Source organism: Danio rerio, chromosome 18, assembly GCF_052040795.2.
Source record: "Danio rerio strain M-AB ecotype USA chromosome 18, GRCz13ab, whole genome shotgun sequence".
NCBI lineage: Eukaryota > Metazoa > Chordata > Actinopteri > Cypriniformes > Danionidae > Danio > Danio rerio.
Window position 1 is genome coordinate 49,786,970 of NC_141038.1, and position 17,994 is coordinate 49,804,963.

At 37.3% G+C, this 17,994-nt stretch overlaps 1 protein-coding gene and 1 long non-coding RNA gene across 7 annotated transcripts in view; one reads left to right on the forward strand and one right to left on the reverse strand.

Moving 5' to 3' along the window:
* Positions 1 to 17,994, forward strand: part of LOC147839827 (uncharacterized) — a 153,762-nt gene that overhangs the window by 87,866 nt on the left and 47,902 nt on the right. The window lies entirely within an intron of this gene.
* Positions 1 to 17,994, reverse strand: part of sphkap (SPHK1 interactor, AKAP domain containing) — a 202,478-nt gene that overhangs the window by 75,026 nt on the left and 109,458 nt on the right. For 2 of the 6 annotated variants that reach the window (XM_087291359.1, XM_087291356.1), the window contains exon 1: positions 7,445 to 7,681. The exons of the other annotated variants lie outside the window; for them this stretch is intronic. The gene's annotated coding sequence lies outside the window, so the exon portion shown is untranslated. Of the gene's footprint in view, positions 1 to 7,444; positions 7,682 to 17,994 lie in introns of those variants that run through there. 6 annotated transcript variants of the gene reach the window in all.

Consider the following 17,994-nt stretch of genomic DNA (forward strand, 5'->3'; position numbering starts at 1 on the left):
CAAGATGCTTCAGCGAGCAGGTCGACGCACACACATTGAGCGATATGGTAAAGCATGCTAAACGCCATATGTGCATCGATTAAAACATGTTATATGCAAAATAAACCTGAAATTTTTTTTTGATAGACTATAAATGTTAATGTATTAACTATCTACCACTAACAAGTAGGCTAATATGAAAATATGTGCTATTAAAAATTTGTTTATATTAGTTAGTCCATATTGGCTGTGGTGCATTAAATAAAAAATAATAATAATAGTAAGATCACAAAATATAGAAAATGGTATCAAAATCAATATATGTGTGTGTGTGTGTGTGTATATATATATATATATACACAATAATGGCCAAGTGACATTTATATAATTTAAAATAAATTTATATAATTATTTAATATTAAATAATGATATAATAATAATTTTATATAATTATATAATATTAAATAATGATATAATAAATTTATATAATTATATAATATTAAATAATGATATAATAATAATTTTATATAATTATATAATATTAAATAATGATATAATAAATTTATATAATTATATAATATTAAATAATGATATAATAATAATTTTATATAATTATATAATATTAAACGATGATATAATACATTTATATAATTATATAATATTAAATAATGATATAATAATAATTTTATATAATTATATAATATTAAATAATGATATAATAAATTTATATAATTATATAATATTAAATAATGATATAATAATAAATTTATATAATTATATAATATTTCTATAATAATGGCCCACTGGTGCAAAATAGTGACAAAATTCACATTTAGTAGATATAAACCAATTGTTAATTAATTAACAAATTAATTAATTGTAGCCTACCATTTTCACTACCTGACCTACACAGTCTTTGCTTTACCCATGACCAAACCATAAATAAATAAAGTTACAAATAAATGACCACCTGCCAATCACTTTTTTCCGCGGGACTCTGGCGTGAATAGGCACAGTGATCTGTGTCGTTCTAATGGCTTTTCCCACAGCTGGTGGAGGAGACGAGAGTACAAAATCCTCACAGTGTGCGTGTTATTTAGGAGACATTTATGCCGAATGCATCTTTGCACCTAAAAACGCTAAACGCATCGCTCAGGGACAAATTAAAACAGTTGTTATGTGAACTTGCAGAAGTAAAAAAGCCTGCAATGCTTGCCCCGCCTTTGTGCTCTAGTTATTGGCCCACTGCTCTAGAACTGAACGCGAATGATTGGTTAATATCAGCTGTCATTCACTAAGTCAATGCTTTCTGCCTTCAGATGACAGGAGCTACAACCGCGTAAATGTAAAGCGCTGAGGATGAGGAGAATGAAAATAACACTGAGATTTTGTTTTAGAAACCACCTAAAGTTACTAATAATGCCACATGTTAATCACTTATTTACACTTTTCCAAGTCCACTATTAAAATGACAAAAGCCATTCACTGTAAAGTCTGCGGGACGGGGTTTGCAGGTGACAGCGTTTGCCACTGAATCTACACATTTTATGCGCGAGAGGTTCTGTCAGCCGTGCAAGCGGCAGCTATATGTTAAATTTAACACAGCTCATGAAGACTGTTATTGCTTTTAAGATGACATGCAAATAATAAATTATATATCAATATAAATGTGGGGCGGGGCAATGGATCGTGATGCCGGCTCAGTGAAGTTCATCAGTCATCGGCGATGGACGATGTCATCGTCTTTCGCACAACCCTACTTCACAGGACCTTTAAAACAGACAGCTCAGTGGTCAGTGATCAATACCAGTTTGCTTCTGGGTCTGTCACTCTAAACAATGCCCTAATTCCAACAACAAACAATCTATCTGCTCACAGCAGATCAATCACAAACCCACAGCCAATCAGAAGAGCGTGTGGGTGACAGTTCATTGCAAGCCTTCGAAACGATATGGATTTCTACTTGAACACATACAAGTTTAACATCTTTCAAAATACAGCTGAAGTCAGAAATATTAGCCCTCCTGTATATATTTGTCCTTAATTTCTGCTTAACGGAGACGATTTTTGTTGACACATTTCTAAACACAATAGTTTTAATACCTCATTTCTAATAACTGATTTATTTGATCTTTGCCATGATGACAGTACATACTATTTGACTAGATATTTTTGTAGATACTAGTATTCAGCTTAAAGTGGCATTTAAAGGCTTAACTAGGTTAATTAGGCAAGTTAGAGTAATTCGGCAAGTCATTGTATAACGCTGGTTTGTTCTGTAGACAATCAGAAAAATACATATTGCTTAAGTGGTCTTATAGTATTACATTTTGTCAGGACTCTATATAAACCATCATGTTATGCACTGCATGAAGAGTCAGCTTGAGTTCTGTAGACAGTTCAGAGTTCTTTTAGCCCAAAGGGGAGTCTGCGGTTTTAGTCGAGCAGATGCACTGCACTTTCTCCTACAGAACATGGTTTGTTTTCTGTATTCCACTGCACTGTTTTGCTAGGTTGAAGTCTTTGACTAATGCATTTGCCTCAGATTTTAACATTTTTGCAGCGTTTCACATATGCCACAGCACTATAAAAATGCCCTGCTTTTAAAAAAACGTGTCGGGACATTTTTCCCATTCTGCACTGCATCTCATATTTGTGACCCTGAACCACAAAACCTCATGCTGCACATGTATATTTGTGGAACAGGCAAAAATACATCATGAGTAAAAATATAAATTCATCTTTTATGCCAACCATAATTACAATATTAAGTAAAGATCCTGCTCCATGAGGAGATTTTGTAAGTTTCCTACCGTAAAAATAACAAAACTTAACTTTTAAATTAATTTGCAAACGGTGATTTTCTCTGTAGTGGTGATCTATTAGAAACCCCAGATTCCATATTTTCAAATATTTTAATCTGTCAAACATTGTCTTATCTTATATACATACAAGGAAAGCTTATTATTCACCTTTTATATAAGGATAGATCACAGTTTCCAACAATTGACACTTATGACTGGTTTTGGTGCTCAAGGGTCACATTTTTGAAGCAAAAGAAAAAACATTTGAGCACAAAAAGGTGGTCTGCTTGAACCTGACCTTGATTGTAAATGTTTGTCTGTTTACTGATGTGTTGAATCAAACATTAGAAATAAGGGTACAAAATTTGTCACAGAAATGGTACAGAGGGTTCAAAATGTACACTTAAAGGGTACATATTAGTACCTAAATGATCCATATTGGAATCTTAAAGTTATACATTAGTATCTAAAGCACAGGTGTCAAACTCAGTTCCTAAAGGGCCGCAGCTCTGCACAGTTTAGTTCCAACCCTAATTAAATACATCTGATCAAACTAATTCAGTCCTTCAGGCATGTTTGAAACCTACAGGTGAGTGTGTTGGAGCAGAGTTGGAGCTAAACTGTGCAGGGCTTCGGCCCTCCAGGAATTGAGTTTGACAACCCTGATCTAAAGGATCCATATTGGTTTCTTAAAGTTATATATTAGTACCTAAAGGATCCATATTGGTATCTTGAAGTTATATATTAGTACCTAAAGCAGGGGTCACCAATCTCTGTCCTGGAGGGTCGGTGTCCCTGCAGGGTTTAGCTCCAACTTGCCTCAACACACCTGCCTGAATGCTTCAAGTATACCTAGTAAGACCTTGATTAGGTTGTTCAGGTGTGTTTGATTAGGGTTGGAGGTAAAATCTGCAGGACACCGGCCCTCCAGGAACAAGTTTGGTGACCACTGACCTAAAGGATCCATATTGGTATCTTGAAGTTTTATATTGGTACCTAAAGGTTCCATATTGGTATCTTGAACTTACATACAAATACCTAAAGCATGAGTGTCCAAACTCGGTCCTGGAGGGCCGGTGTCCTGGAGAGTTTAGTTCCAAGCTTAATCAAACACACCTGAACCAGCTAATCAAGCTCTGACTAGATACTGTATACTAGAAACTTCCTAGCCGGTGTGTTGAGGCAAGTTGGAGCTAAACTCAGCAGGACAACGGCCCTCCAGGACCGAGTTTGGACACCCCTGACCTAAAGGTTTCAAATTGGTATCTTAAAGATATATTAGTACCTAAAGGATCCATATTGGAACTTTAAAGTTATATATTAGTACCTAAAGGATAAATATTGGTATCTTAAAGATATTCATCAACAGTTCATAAAAGATCCATATTGGTATCTTAAAGTTATTTATTGGTAACTAAAGGATCCCTATTGTACCCTAAATGTACAGCCGAAGGCAAAATGAGCACTCCTGTGAATTAATTTATTTTTAAAATATTTCCCAAACTATATTTAGCAAGCAAGGACATTTTCACAGTATCTCCTATAATTTTTGTTTTACTGCTTGAAAAAGTCGTATTTCTTTTAGTTTAGCAGAAAAAAAAACTGTTAAAGAAATTAAACTCAATATTATTTGAAACCTTTAGATGTTTATTTGTTAGAACAAACCACTAGTTGTCCAATGACTTATATAAAAGTATTCGCACCTTAAGCTGAATACTAACATCCTGCAACATTTCTAGTAAACAATTATCTACTGTCATCACAGAATTTAGTCATTAAAACTATTATATTTAAATGTGGTCAAAATATTATCCCCATCAAACAGCATTAAACAGCACAAGGAAATATTTTTCCAATAATTACACATTCAAGGCATGGCTATAATAATTATATAATACATTTAACTATAGACCATTTCAATGTGGGAATGTCATTGGCGCATGAACATTTCCTGTTTCACAACTATTTCATAACTATAATAAGGCAATTTAATAATAATTTAATGTTAAACTGCTGCCATAACATTTTATTTTATCAATGTATGTAATTTTTGGATTCTCAGAAGCTTTGCAAATTAAACATGTAAATCAGGAAATACGTTATGACCGTTATAATTATTTAGATGCCTCAAAATGGTCTATATACATTTTCATCCTAAAAAGTACCACATCCATGACAGCCTTTCATTTCCGAAAGTGTGCCGTCAGTATTTTAATAAACTAAATGATTTAACTATGAAGGAAATGTCCTCTTGAAGTCTCAACACAAGTCATGACTTCAGCTAAACCTACTCGAAAACCATTACTGACCACTGTATGATGGCAGACGCTCATTTTCTGCTGTCAGACTGAACTCTCTTTCTCCGTAATGCACTGGGTTGTGACGTGAAACCATAAACGGCATTTGACAGCTATGAAATGCTCTGCTCTTGTGATGGCTTTGCAGCTGAATGAAAACAGATGTTAAAAATCCTTAAATTATCCCTGGAGGACACGAGCGCAGCTGCCTGATGGTTTTGGAAGTGTTGTGGGCCTGAACACAGTGAATATCCAGTCTTCATGGAAATCTTGTAGACGGTTAGGTGAAGCGTCATTATTAATTATCGACAATATAAAGCATGCTGGAAACATTTTGTAGCCGGAGGACGGTAATGGTGTGTAAACTGAAACACATGCATGAAGTATACACATGCATGTACACTTTGCTCAAGATGACCTGTCAGAAGCGCATTCAGTTTTCTCAATTAGTCAATTACGGACTCGGCAAGTTTTATAAGTGACCTAAATTTTTACAAGATGTAAAATAAGTTTCTGTTGTCCATAGTGTGTGTATCTAAAGTTTAGCTTAAAATAAAACACTAGTAATGCTTTATAACTCTTTGAAACATGCCCCTTTAGGCTTTGATCCTAATCATGCTGTTTTGGTGTCTGTCGCTTTAAATTCAAATGAGATTGTGCTCTTTTTAAAAGAGGGCGGAGCTAAAAATACCTATGTGTCAGCATAGTGGAAGATTAAAAAAACTATAACAATCTTATGCTCGGGGAAGAAGGGAGAATGTCAATCAAAGTGTTGCAAAACCTTGCTCAATCACGTTTGCAATTTAATTGAATTAATCTCTCAGCTCTAGATGCATGCATTTTAACTGATGTAAAAACTTGTGTTGTAACAACAGGTGTAAAATCAGTTCCTGGATTGACAGCTCTGCACAGCTTTAACCCTAATTACACACACTTGATCAAGCTAACTGAATCATTCAGTCTTGTTTGAAACAAAGATAAGTGTGTTGTTGCAGGGTTGGAACTAAACTCGGTGTCCTCCTGGTGCTGTCCAGGAACAGAGTTTGACACTCCTGTTGTAAACAATCTGCATCAGCTTTCATGTGACCGTGTTCTCCAGACTGTGATGATATGTCAGTAGCTAATAAATTATACTGAATAAAAAGTAACCTTTCCCAGAGATGGGTTGCGGCTGGAAGGGCATCCCCTGCCTAAAATCTTGCTGGATAAGTTGGCGGTTCATTCCGCTGTGGCGACCCAGGATTAATAAAGGGACTAAGCCGACAAGAAAATGAATGAATGAATGAATGAATGAATGAATGAATGAATGAAAAAGTAACCTTTCTGGGATGACCTGAAAGTGAGCTATTGGACAACAAGTGAACTTTCTCTTTAAATAACACTCAAATAACATTTAATTAACGTTTCGTGCAGTCGCCGATTTGCGCGCGCGCGTGACAGTGCGTTGGGAGCGAGCCGTGAGTCCGTGACCGCTGCTTGTTTCTCTCTGGCACCTGTTTCCAAAAAATGTGAAGCGTTTCATCTCTAATTGGATCTGATTAATGGACTTTAAGATTGAAATGACACTTCGCTTTAAACAATTCATTCCGCTGTCATGATTAATATTTAAAAATGACCCTGTTTACCGTTTAGGTCAGAGACCTGAGGTAAAAGGAGAACCGCAGTTTTAACATCGTTTAAAAATGACAACCGAGCACACATATCTGTCAAAGCAACCCTACGTGCTAATCACTTTCGTCTGTCACACATTTTCCAAAAACTATGGGTCATTCTGGAAGAACAGGACTGATAAACAAACAAAAACAGCGAGATTCCCCACAGCCAGCGCGCGAACAGATGCGCAATAAAGCGTGCACTGCGCGACGTCACGAGCCACCTGAGATAAATAGGTTATTTAATCAACAAAGACAGCTTATCATGAGCTATTTTCTGCGTACAATCATGTAGAGACACGAGCATTAATTCTAGTACAATGCCTTCAATATTGCTTCTTAAGTGAACAAACAGCTCCAAGACGAATAAACAGCATGGCACGCAGAGTATATGAGTGAGTATATAAGCAAACATTTGCAAATCGGGCTAATCCACACCACAACTTGGAGATTATACTTTTTAAAACAGCCCAATATATGCACCCCATGGAACTCGTGCACACGCGCATTTAAAGCTTACTGAATAAAGTCTCTATAATGTCGTTTAAGTATGTGCGAATTTGATTTAAACACACTGAAAGGTCAAAGTATGTTGCAGGGAATAATAACACAGTCTAAAATATGACATAGCCTATGACTGATCTCGTATTAAGCACACACTATATCGTGCCACACGATTTATGGCGAAAAGCGTAAATGCGCGCACACTTACCCTAATGTTTCGAGAAGGCACTGAGCTTCTGCTGCTCCTCCAACAAATAAAACCAAGCACTAAGTAGTCTTATGTTCCTAAATCCTTCGTGCCAAGAAGCCGGATCGCCGAGGCGCGTGCCGGTGCCCCTGTCCCGAGCGCGAGCACATCACAGTCTGTCGGGGCAGCGGAGGAATGTCCAGCGCTCTGCTCCGGTTAATATAGTCGCGCGCACAGTCACACCGCACGGCAGTGAATGCCGGATCATGCAACGGACTGGTCAGGCATCATCAAAACAACGGGGGACTCTACGTCACTGCGGTTTCATTTGAGAGACAGAATGCATCTCAAAAGACGTCCGCGCGCACGAAAAGACCAATGTTGAGAGGTAAATGAAGACAGATTGGTTTGATTTGAAACGACAGCGCGTAAGATGCAGGGTGTATTACAGGGAACATCAAATATAATGCGCAGGCTGACATGAGCATACATGTCTGGAAGAGTTTATATACAGAATATATGGGTGAATACAAGTTACTTAAGTTTTTTAAGAGTCAAGATTATAAATAGCTTTTAATAATAGTTTTTTAATGAGCGTATAAAAAATAACAATTTAATGGTGTGTATATATATATATATATAGTCCATTGATTTACTAACATTGATTTACTAACTTACTAACAAGGTAAGTGGTTGCAAACAATTTATTTTTGATACAATTTTAATCAAATTAAATTGAACATTACTATATTTAATTTACTTGTTTAAATTCAGCCCATATAAATTGTTCATAACCACTTACCTTTAAAAAATTGTAAATCCAATGATTTTTTTCCCCCAGTGTATGTTCCTGAAGACTTTTAAGAGTAAATGGCTTTTTCGCTTCGAAGACAAAAAGGAGGGTTTCAAGAAACGAACAATTAGTGCAATACAGCATATTTATGTTTTTATTCTGTACATGAGCAAAAAATGTGCACCTGTTAAACATGTTTACCATGATTTAACTACAAGGAACACTTAATGACATATTAAAAGACTATTTATAAATCACAGTGTAAAACACTAAGTAATTGGCATTTAACAATATTTATGCTATTCTTTGAACCACTAAGGTTTTAATCAATTGCCAACAAGAAGTATTTCATCATCTAAAAATCACTTATTCTTGTATATATTTAAAAGTACAGGTTTGCATCCTTGCAACATGCATATAATATGCTTTTTATGCATACAAAATTTTTGTATATACACTAACTGACAAGCTTGTCATCCATCCCAGTTGTAAGAGCAACAAATAATAACTTGAGTTAGTTTATTATTTGGGAAAGTGTCAGAAGGTGGATTTTTCTGATGAATCATCTGTTGAGCTGCATCACAATCATCACAAATACTGCAGAAGACCTACTGGAACCCACATGAACCCAAGATTCTCATAGAAATCAGTCAAGTTCGGTGAAGGAAAAGTCATTGTTTGGGGTTTCATTCAGTATGGGGGCGTGTGAGAGATCTGCAGAGTGGATGGCAACATCAACAGCCTGAGGTATCAAGACATTTGTGCTGCCCATTACATTACAAACCACAGGAGAGGGCAAATTCTTCAGCAGGATAGCGCTCCTTCTCATACTTCAGCCTCCACATCAAAGCTCCTGAAAGCAAAGAAGGTGCTCCAGGATTGGCCAGCCCAGTCACCAGTAAGTTGAAGGAGGAGGCATTGAAGATAAATCCAGGGAATCCTGATGAAATCTGGGAGTCCTGCAAGAACGCTTTCTTTGCCATTCCAGATGACTTTATTAATCAGTGATTTGGGTCATTGCAGAGATGTATGGTTGCAGTCCTCCAAGATTATGATGGAGTCAGACACATTATTCATTCTTTCTCCACTGCAGCATGACTTTACATTCTATACTGGACATTATTTCTGTTAAGTTACAAGACTTTTGTCTAAGCAAAGTCAGACCTTACTGTCCTAATGAAATCATTAAAAATCAAGACATGATCATATTTTATTGTGGTAAAATAAGCGTAATCTAGAGGCCTTTGCTTTTCATATAAGCCACTTCTCACACCAAATGATCAACTAGAAGTCAAGTTATTACTCGTTGTTCCTAAAACTTGGATATTTGACAAGACTTTTATCAGGTAGTTTACAGTTTACGGCAAAAATATTAGCCCTCCTCTGCAATATTCATACACCTAGCAAATATTTCTCAAGTGATTAAGGAAATTTTCACAGTATTTCTTGTAATTTATTTATTTTTATTTTGAAGAAAGTCTTATTTGTTTTATTTCGGCTAGAATAAAATCAATTTTACATTTTTTAAAAAACATTTTAAGGTATATTTTGGTCAGTATATCTTAAGGTCTATATATGTTTAAAATGTATTTAAAAAATCCTCTCTCCACTGAACAGAAATTGGGGAAAAAAATATATAACACGAACACGAGGGATGATAATTCTGCCTTTATCTGTATATATAACAATAATAACTGACACATATGGGAAAATGAATATATTATTTATTCTTTTCAACATGTTAATCACATTTGTCTGTTAATAATTCTTTTTAAATCAGTGTTTCTCAACCACGTTCCTGAAGGACCACCAGCACTACATGTTTTGGATGTCTGCTTTATCTGTCACACCCATTACAGGTCTTTCAGTCTCTGCTAATGAGCTGATGATCTGAATCAGGTGTGTTTGGTTAGGGTGACATAAAAAACGTGCAGAGCTGGTGGTCCTCCAGGAATGTGGTTGAGAAACACTGTTTTAAAATGACCCTGCAATTTGACAAAACTACAAATATTACATGTAGTCACTATTCTAATGCGAAGCCATTAAAGCTGCATGTAAAATAATACTTTATAAGATAATGTTTTTCTGTTTCATTTCTAAAGAGTGTAACATGAATTTTAATGTCACCACAGGACACTGATGCCACTGCTTGAAATTTCATGTCTGCCCAATGACTCGTTCCCACAGTTATTAACATCATCAATCTAGCAAAGCTTGCATATTTTCATTTTGAAATGTAATGCGCATTTAAAAGTCTACAGTTTGTTTTAAATTACACTAATACATTCAATTATATAAAACATAGTTTTAAGCTCCGGTAGTAAGTCTATTCTCACTCAAGCCTGTCTTTTGCAAAGTCATTTGATATCGTGGAGTTTTTTTTGCTATTGGATAATATAGGGGTGGCACAATGGCTTAGTGGTTAGCACTGTCGCCCTACAGAGTTTGCATGTTCTCCCCATATTCACCATGGTGTCCTCCGGGTGCTCCGGTTTCCCCATCAGTCCAAACACATGGGCTATAGGTGAATTGAATATGCTAAATTGTCCGTAGTGTATGAGTGTGAATGAGTATGTATGGATGTTTCCCAGTACTGGGTTGCAGCTGGAAGGATATGCGCTGTGTAAAACATATGCTGGATAAGTTGGTGGTTCATTCCGCTGTGGCGACCCCTGCTTATAAAGGGACCAAAGCGAAGGAAAATGATTGAATGAATGTTCGATAAATAAATCGAACAATATTTTGTGCAACATCCCTGCTGTTGAACAAAAATCCTTTCAGAGTCCTTTCAGATCTCAAAAATGGTTTAGAGACCAAACAGCCTCATGATTCACTGATTCATCAGGGAGAAAGCAAGAGAAAGAGCAATCTGCTTTGTACATCTGTAAGTGCATTATAGAGGACAAGACTAATCTAAGAGATTCTCTCAGTTTCCCCAGAGATGCAGCATCTTCAGTAAGTATATAAATAGGATGATTCAACCCCAATAACCATCAGCAACCTCTCACGCCTCAATGGCTCATTTTCACACCCTACGATGCAAAAAAAAAAAAAAAACGCTCTTTCCACCCTAAAGTCAATGCAAAGCCACTATGCATTAAAAATCGCCTGCACTATCAATTTTTTTTTTTAAATCTATAAAAGGACTAAAAAAGCAGCTGTGGTTGCCAGAATTTAACATTCGGTTTCCTCCCACACTCAAAAAATATGGAACTGAAGTACCTGGGGAAAACTAGTGATGTGACGTTGTGCGCCGAGGCTTCGAAGCATGTATCAAAAAAACGATACATCTCGCAGTGAAGCAGTGTACCGGAGCTTGATTCGTTTTGCCATCATCACGTGATCAGTGACGTCTGAAGCTTCATTTTCGCCTTTACCCACGTGACTGCTTCGAATTTTGATTCAAAGGTTTAAACACCCTCATAGTAAAGTGTATAGCGAGAGAATTGGCGTCTATTACATACATTTGTTTCAAAGCACTGCACCAGTCCCACACACCAGTAATTAAACTAAACTACAATAGTATTTTTTAGTAAAAAGGTTTTGAACAATACTAAAGTATATTAGCATATTTTTTTATGACTATCTTTAAAGAAATTCAACGCATATCGTAGTATTGGGTTTAACAGAGACCATCTGGTGAATGCGACCCAGAAACATCGTTCACATAGCGTCCTCCTAGAGCACTCGCCTCCCAATCAGGAATCGCTGGATCGATCCCTGCTTGGAGCGGGATTAAATGTATTATGATAAACTTTTGAATACCTTGGATTTTACTACAATCATCAGTTGTGTAATGTAATATATCTTGTGTAAAAACTACAGTAATTGAGTAATTTGTTTATATTGCTGTTGTTGTATTACTACATGAATAAGTTGGTCAGTTGTGAACATTTGACATTAAGGCAACACAGTGCTTTCCCACACTTTCACCAGAAGAGGTCCTCATCGAGCTCTGGTTTAGAAAGCTTCGAGTAACGAACCTTTTTCCGATACAATTGAGTCGAGCGCTTCACTGGTTCAGAAAGCTTCATTTCACCATCACTAGGGAAAACCCATGCAAACACGGAGAGAACATGCAAACTCCGCATAGAGAGTATCGACTGGCTCAGCTAGTGTTTGAACCAACGACCCCCTTGCTGTGGGGCAACAGTGCCCAACTGAGCCACCGTGTTACCCGAACTTACAATTGAGGAGGAGGGAGAAGGGAAGGATGGGGGTTTTCCAAAATAAAGACGAGGAATAAAGTTTATGCTGGATATTTATATTAAATTCAGAATGATCCGATTGGCTAGTTAGTGATTAGTGATAAGGATCAGCTGTAGTCAATCCTATCACGTGCTCCTCTTGAAATTAGTTTATGAAACTTCACTAAGTGGATTGAACATAAAACAATTCTGTTGCCCCCCAAAGAATCTCAAGAATTTTGAAATGATTTTGAACAAGCCGCTGAACTCAAAAGATTTTTTATGCACAAAAAATGTAAAAAATTAGGCACATTTTGGCATTTTCATTTTCCATTTGGCAGTTTTTATATGCGATATTCCAAAATGTGCATAAAAATAGGTGGATGGAAACAGCTAATGATTGTTGCCTCCGTGTTGACTTCCTTTTGTTCGCCGTTTTTAAGTCGCTCTACATAAAAGCATCTGCTAAAAGCATAAACGAAAGGTTTCAGAATCTGCATCAGACATGAAATAATAGCATCGAGTCATCCCTGAAAATGAAAGAGCCTACAATTTTGCCGTGATACAACTGATGTTATATACAGACGATAGAGCGAAGAGCGAAAAAACACAGACAGCAAAAGAATACTAAACAGCCTCTGCTTGAAAACCTCAGAAATGCAGTGAAGTCAGACACGAGGAGCACTTGAGCTTTTCCCCCGAAACGGGAGTCTGCTTTGATGAAATAAGAAAAGCGAAAAACGAGAGAAGAGAGAGAGACTGCTATGGAAATCATCCCAGAGTCTCCACTGTACACACAGACGGATGAAAAAGAAACGTGAATGAAGGAGGCAGATGTGAGGAAGAGGAGATGTGACACCGATGGAGATATTTCTGGGATAAAGATGACTTGACCCGAAGGACCCGGGGCTCTCGGGAAAGGGCAGGCCGCATCACGCACACACACATGCCTTTACATTGCGCTCTTCTGTGTTGAGTGCACACGCCTGGGGGCTGTATTAGAGTTATGCAAATCAAATGCAAATTTCTTGTGTCACTCTAATGATATGCTAATTCCCGGTGTTATCTAAATGCCGTAAAGACAGCAGTCTGTCATCTAATTAGGAGGGACGCATGCGAGTCAGGGCAAGGTGTATTTACAGACGTAAAAGATGGACTGAGAATGTGTGTGTGCGTAGAAGTGTTATGTCCATTCATTTTTTGAGGCACATGCACAACACATTTTTAATAGCATTGGGCACCCTTTTGGCATAATTTTTCCATGTAAAGGGAAGCCCATTGCTTACAGTGAGAAACCTTTGGCATCAATACAATAAATGTGAACGCAATTGAAAATGTCCTGAATTATAAAAAAGGTATATCAGAAAATAACACTGCAGTGCTTCACCACAGGAAAGTAGCCGGATTGAAACACACCATTTACCCACATCACATTGTAGTGATATCAAAATGAAAACTCTAAGGCAGTGTTTCCCAACTCTGTTCCTAAAGACACACCGACAGTACACATTTTTAACCTCTTCCTATTCAAACACACCAGAATCAACTCATCAGAACACTAGAGGAGACTCCAAAACTTGAAGTTAACGGCTTTGATAAGGGACACATAGAAAATATGTACTGTTGGTGTGCCTCCAGGAACAGGATTGGGAAATACTGCTCTAAACCAGTGTTTCCATCCCCTGTTCCTGATTCAGGTGTATGATTAGGGAGAGGTTGAAAACGTGTACTGTTGGTGTGCCTCCAGGAACAAGGTTGGAAAACATTGCTCTAAACCAGTGTTTCCCAACACTGTTCCTAAAGACACACCAACAGTACACATTTTCAACCTTTTCCTAATTCAAACACACCTGAATCACCTCATCAGAACACTATAGGAGACTCCAAAACCTGAAGTCAATGGCTCAGATAAGACATACAAAATATGCATTGTTGGTGTGCCTCCAGGAACAGGGTTGGGAATCACTGCTCTAAATCAGTGTTTCCCTACCCTGTTCCTGATTCAGGTGTGTTTGATTAGTGAGAGGTTGAAAATGTGTACTGTTGGTGTGCCTCCAGGAACAAGGTTGGGAAACACTGCTCTAAACCAGGTTTTCCCAACCCTGTTCCTAAAGACACACCGACAGTACACATTTTCAACTTTTTCTAGATCAAACACACCTGAATCAACTCATCAGAACATTAGAAGAGACTCCAAAACCTGAAATTAATGTCTCAAACAAGGGATACATACAAACTATGTACTGTTGGTGTGCCTCCAGGAACAGGGTTGGGAAGCACTGCTCTAAATCAGTGTTTTTCTATCCTTTTCCTGATTCAGGTGTGTTGGATTAGGGACAGGTTGAAAACGTGTACTGTTGGTGTGCCTCCAGGAAAAAAGGTTGGGAAACACTGCTTTAAACCAGTTTCCCAACACTGTTCCAAAAGACACACCAACAGTACACATTTTCAACTTTTTTTTTAAAAGCAAACACACCTGAATCAACTCATCAGAACACTAGAAGAGACTCCAAAACCTGAAGTTTATGGCTCAGATAAGGAAGACACACAAAATGTGTACTGTTCGTGTGCCGCCAGAAACAGGGCTGGGAAACACTGCTTTAAATCAGTGTTTCCCTACCCCTGTTCCTGATTCAGGTGTGTTGGATTAGGGAGAGGTTGAAAATGTGTATTGTTGGTGTTCTTTCAGGAACAAGGTTGGGAAACATTGCTCTAAACCAGTGTTTCCCAACACTGTTCCTAAAGACACACCAACAGTACACATTTTCAACCTTATTTTTAAAGCAAACACACCTGAATCAACTCATCAGAACACTAGAAGAGACTCCAAAACCTGAAGTTAATGGCTCAGTTAAGGGAGACATACAAAATATGTACTGTTGGTGTGCCTCGAGGAACAGGATTGGGAAACACTGCTCTAAACCAGTGTTTCCCAACCCTGTTCCTGATTCAGGTGTGTTGGATTAGGGCGAGGTGGAAAATGTGTGTTCTAGGTGTGCCTCCAGGAACAAGGTTGGAAAACATTACTCTAAACCAGTGTTTCCCAACACTGTTCCTAAAGACACACTAACAGTACACATTTTCAACCTTTTCCTAATTCAAACACACCTGAATCAACTCATCAGAACACTAGAGGAGACTCCAAAACCTGAAGTTAATGGCTCAGATATAGGAGACATACAAAATATGTACTGTTGGTGTGCCTCCAGGAACAGGATTGGGAAACACTGCTCTGAACCAGTGTTTCCCAACCCTGTTCCTAAAGACACACCAACAATAAACATTTTCCAGTTTTTCTAAATCAAACACACCTGAATCAACTCATCGGAACACTAGAAGAGACTCCACAACCTGAAGTTAATGGCTCAAACAAGGTAGAAATACAAACTATGTACTGTTGGTGTGCCTCCAGGAACAGGGTTGGGAAACACTGCTCTAATATATCCCTACAATGATATGAGCAGCTTATCTTTTCCTCTTAAACTGAAATTGGTAACCTAATGTTGTGCATATCGAGGTCTTCACACCCATTCTTTCAAAATCACATGCATCACGATGTTCTTTTGTGTGTGTATGTGTGTGTGTGTGTGTGTGTGTGTGTGTTAGTGGTTTTTGACACAGCTGTGTTGGTGATTGAAATTAAATAGACAATTATTTCCACATAAGCCTGCAGTCAGGTAAGCCTTTTATCATCACATCATCAATGACGGCGAGTGGCCTTTGTTAAGAGCAACACACACACACTCCATCACGCTCACGAACAGCACCTTTGCGGAGGACTGGAGGAGGCGCAGAGAGTCTGGCCCACGCGGGTGGAATTAGCCTTAATGGGACAGTTGATCAGGATAATTACTGAGTCTCTGGCTGCTGTTATTGTAATCGTGGGGATTTATGAGTGTGTGTGTGTCCTCTGCACATCAGCTGCCTCTCATAATTCAGATGGTTACGACCCCGACGCTGATTATGATAATCACACACCACAGCTTTCAAGTGCGGTTGTGGGCGCTGGTTTTAGGAGATTGCACAGTACAAAAAGATTTATTTATTTTTCAAAATTGTTAATAAAACAAAGGGTTGTTGGAGAATGTTTGATTAAAAAAAACTGTAAAACGATGTTTATAAGTTGTTAAAATCAGAGTTGTTAGAATATGCTGTTAAAAAAGTCTCTTTTATTTGTGTGTTCTGTAAATAAAGAAATGTAAAAATGCAAAAACTATTTTTTACTAGTTGTAATTAAAACACAGATTAGTTAAGTTTATTGTAAAAAAATACCATTTAAACTTTTTAAAAAAAGTTATAAATAGGAAAAAAACAAGAAAAGAATACTTAAAATTATAAATAATAAATACGGCCATGTATGTTTTATTAATTCATCTATCCATTCATCTATCCATCCATACATACATTCATTCATTTATCCACCCTCTCCATCCATCCTTACGTTCATCCATCCTCTCAATTCATTAATTCATTCATTCATTCATTCATTCATTCATTCATTTATTCATTCATTCATTCATCCATTCATTCATTCAAATATTCATTCATTATCTCCATCCATCCATTATCCTCTCACATTATCCATCCATGCATCTTTTCATTCATTCATTAATTTATTCATCCATTTATTCATTGTCTTACATCATCCATTCAAGCAATCCATCCTTTAATTAATTATTTAATTTATTCATTCATTAATCCATTAATCCACTCTCCATCCATCCATCCATCCATCCATCCATTATTTTATTTATCCAGCCTCTTTATTCCATTTTCTTTTATCCTCTCCATCCGTCCATCTATCCATTCATTCATTCATTCACCTTCACCATCCATTCATCCATCCATCCATTCATTATTTCATCCACCCTCTCATCCATCCATCAATCCATCCATCCATCAATTTATATATCCTCTCCATCCATCCGTCTCCATCCATCCATTCATTCATCCACCCTCTCTATCCATCCATCCATCCATCCATCCATCCATTCATTAATTCATCCTCTCTATCTATCCACCTTCTTCACCCATCCATTCATTCATCCACCCTCTCCATCCATCCATTTATCCATCCTCTCCATTCATCCATCCATTCACTTACTTTTTTTATCCATTCCATCCATCCATCCATCCATCCATCCTTTCATTTATTTATTAATTCATTCATCTATCCATCCATTCATCATCTCACATCATCCATCCATCTATCAATTCATCCACCCTCTCCATTCATTCATTCATTCATTCATTCATTCAATAATTCATTCATTCATTCATTCATTCATTTCCTCCACCCTCTCAACCCATCCATCCATTTTCTTTCTCTCTCTCTCCATCCATCCATCTAGCCATCCTCGTTTCCAGTATGTGAGCAAAGTGTGTGCATTTTTGAAGAGGCGAATAATACCAATAACCCACATATGTGTTTATGAGTGTGGCTGCTGTAAGGACAGATTGTGTTTTCAGACAATGGTGAGAACGCGTCACTGTTCAGACCAGAATTTGACTACGCCAACATCTTCTCCCTCAATATCATGTCTGTCTGGCACAGTCTTTCCATCTGCCATACAACTGATCCTTATTCACTC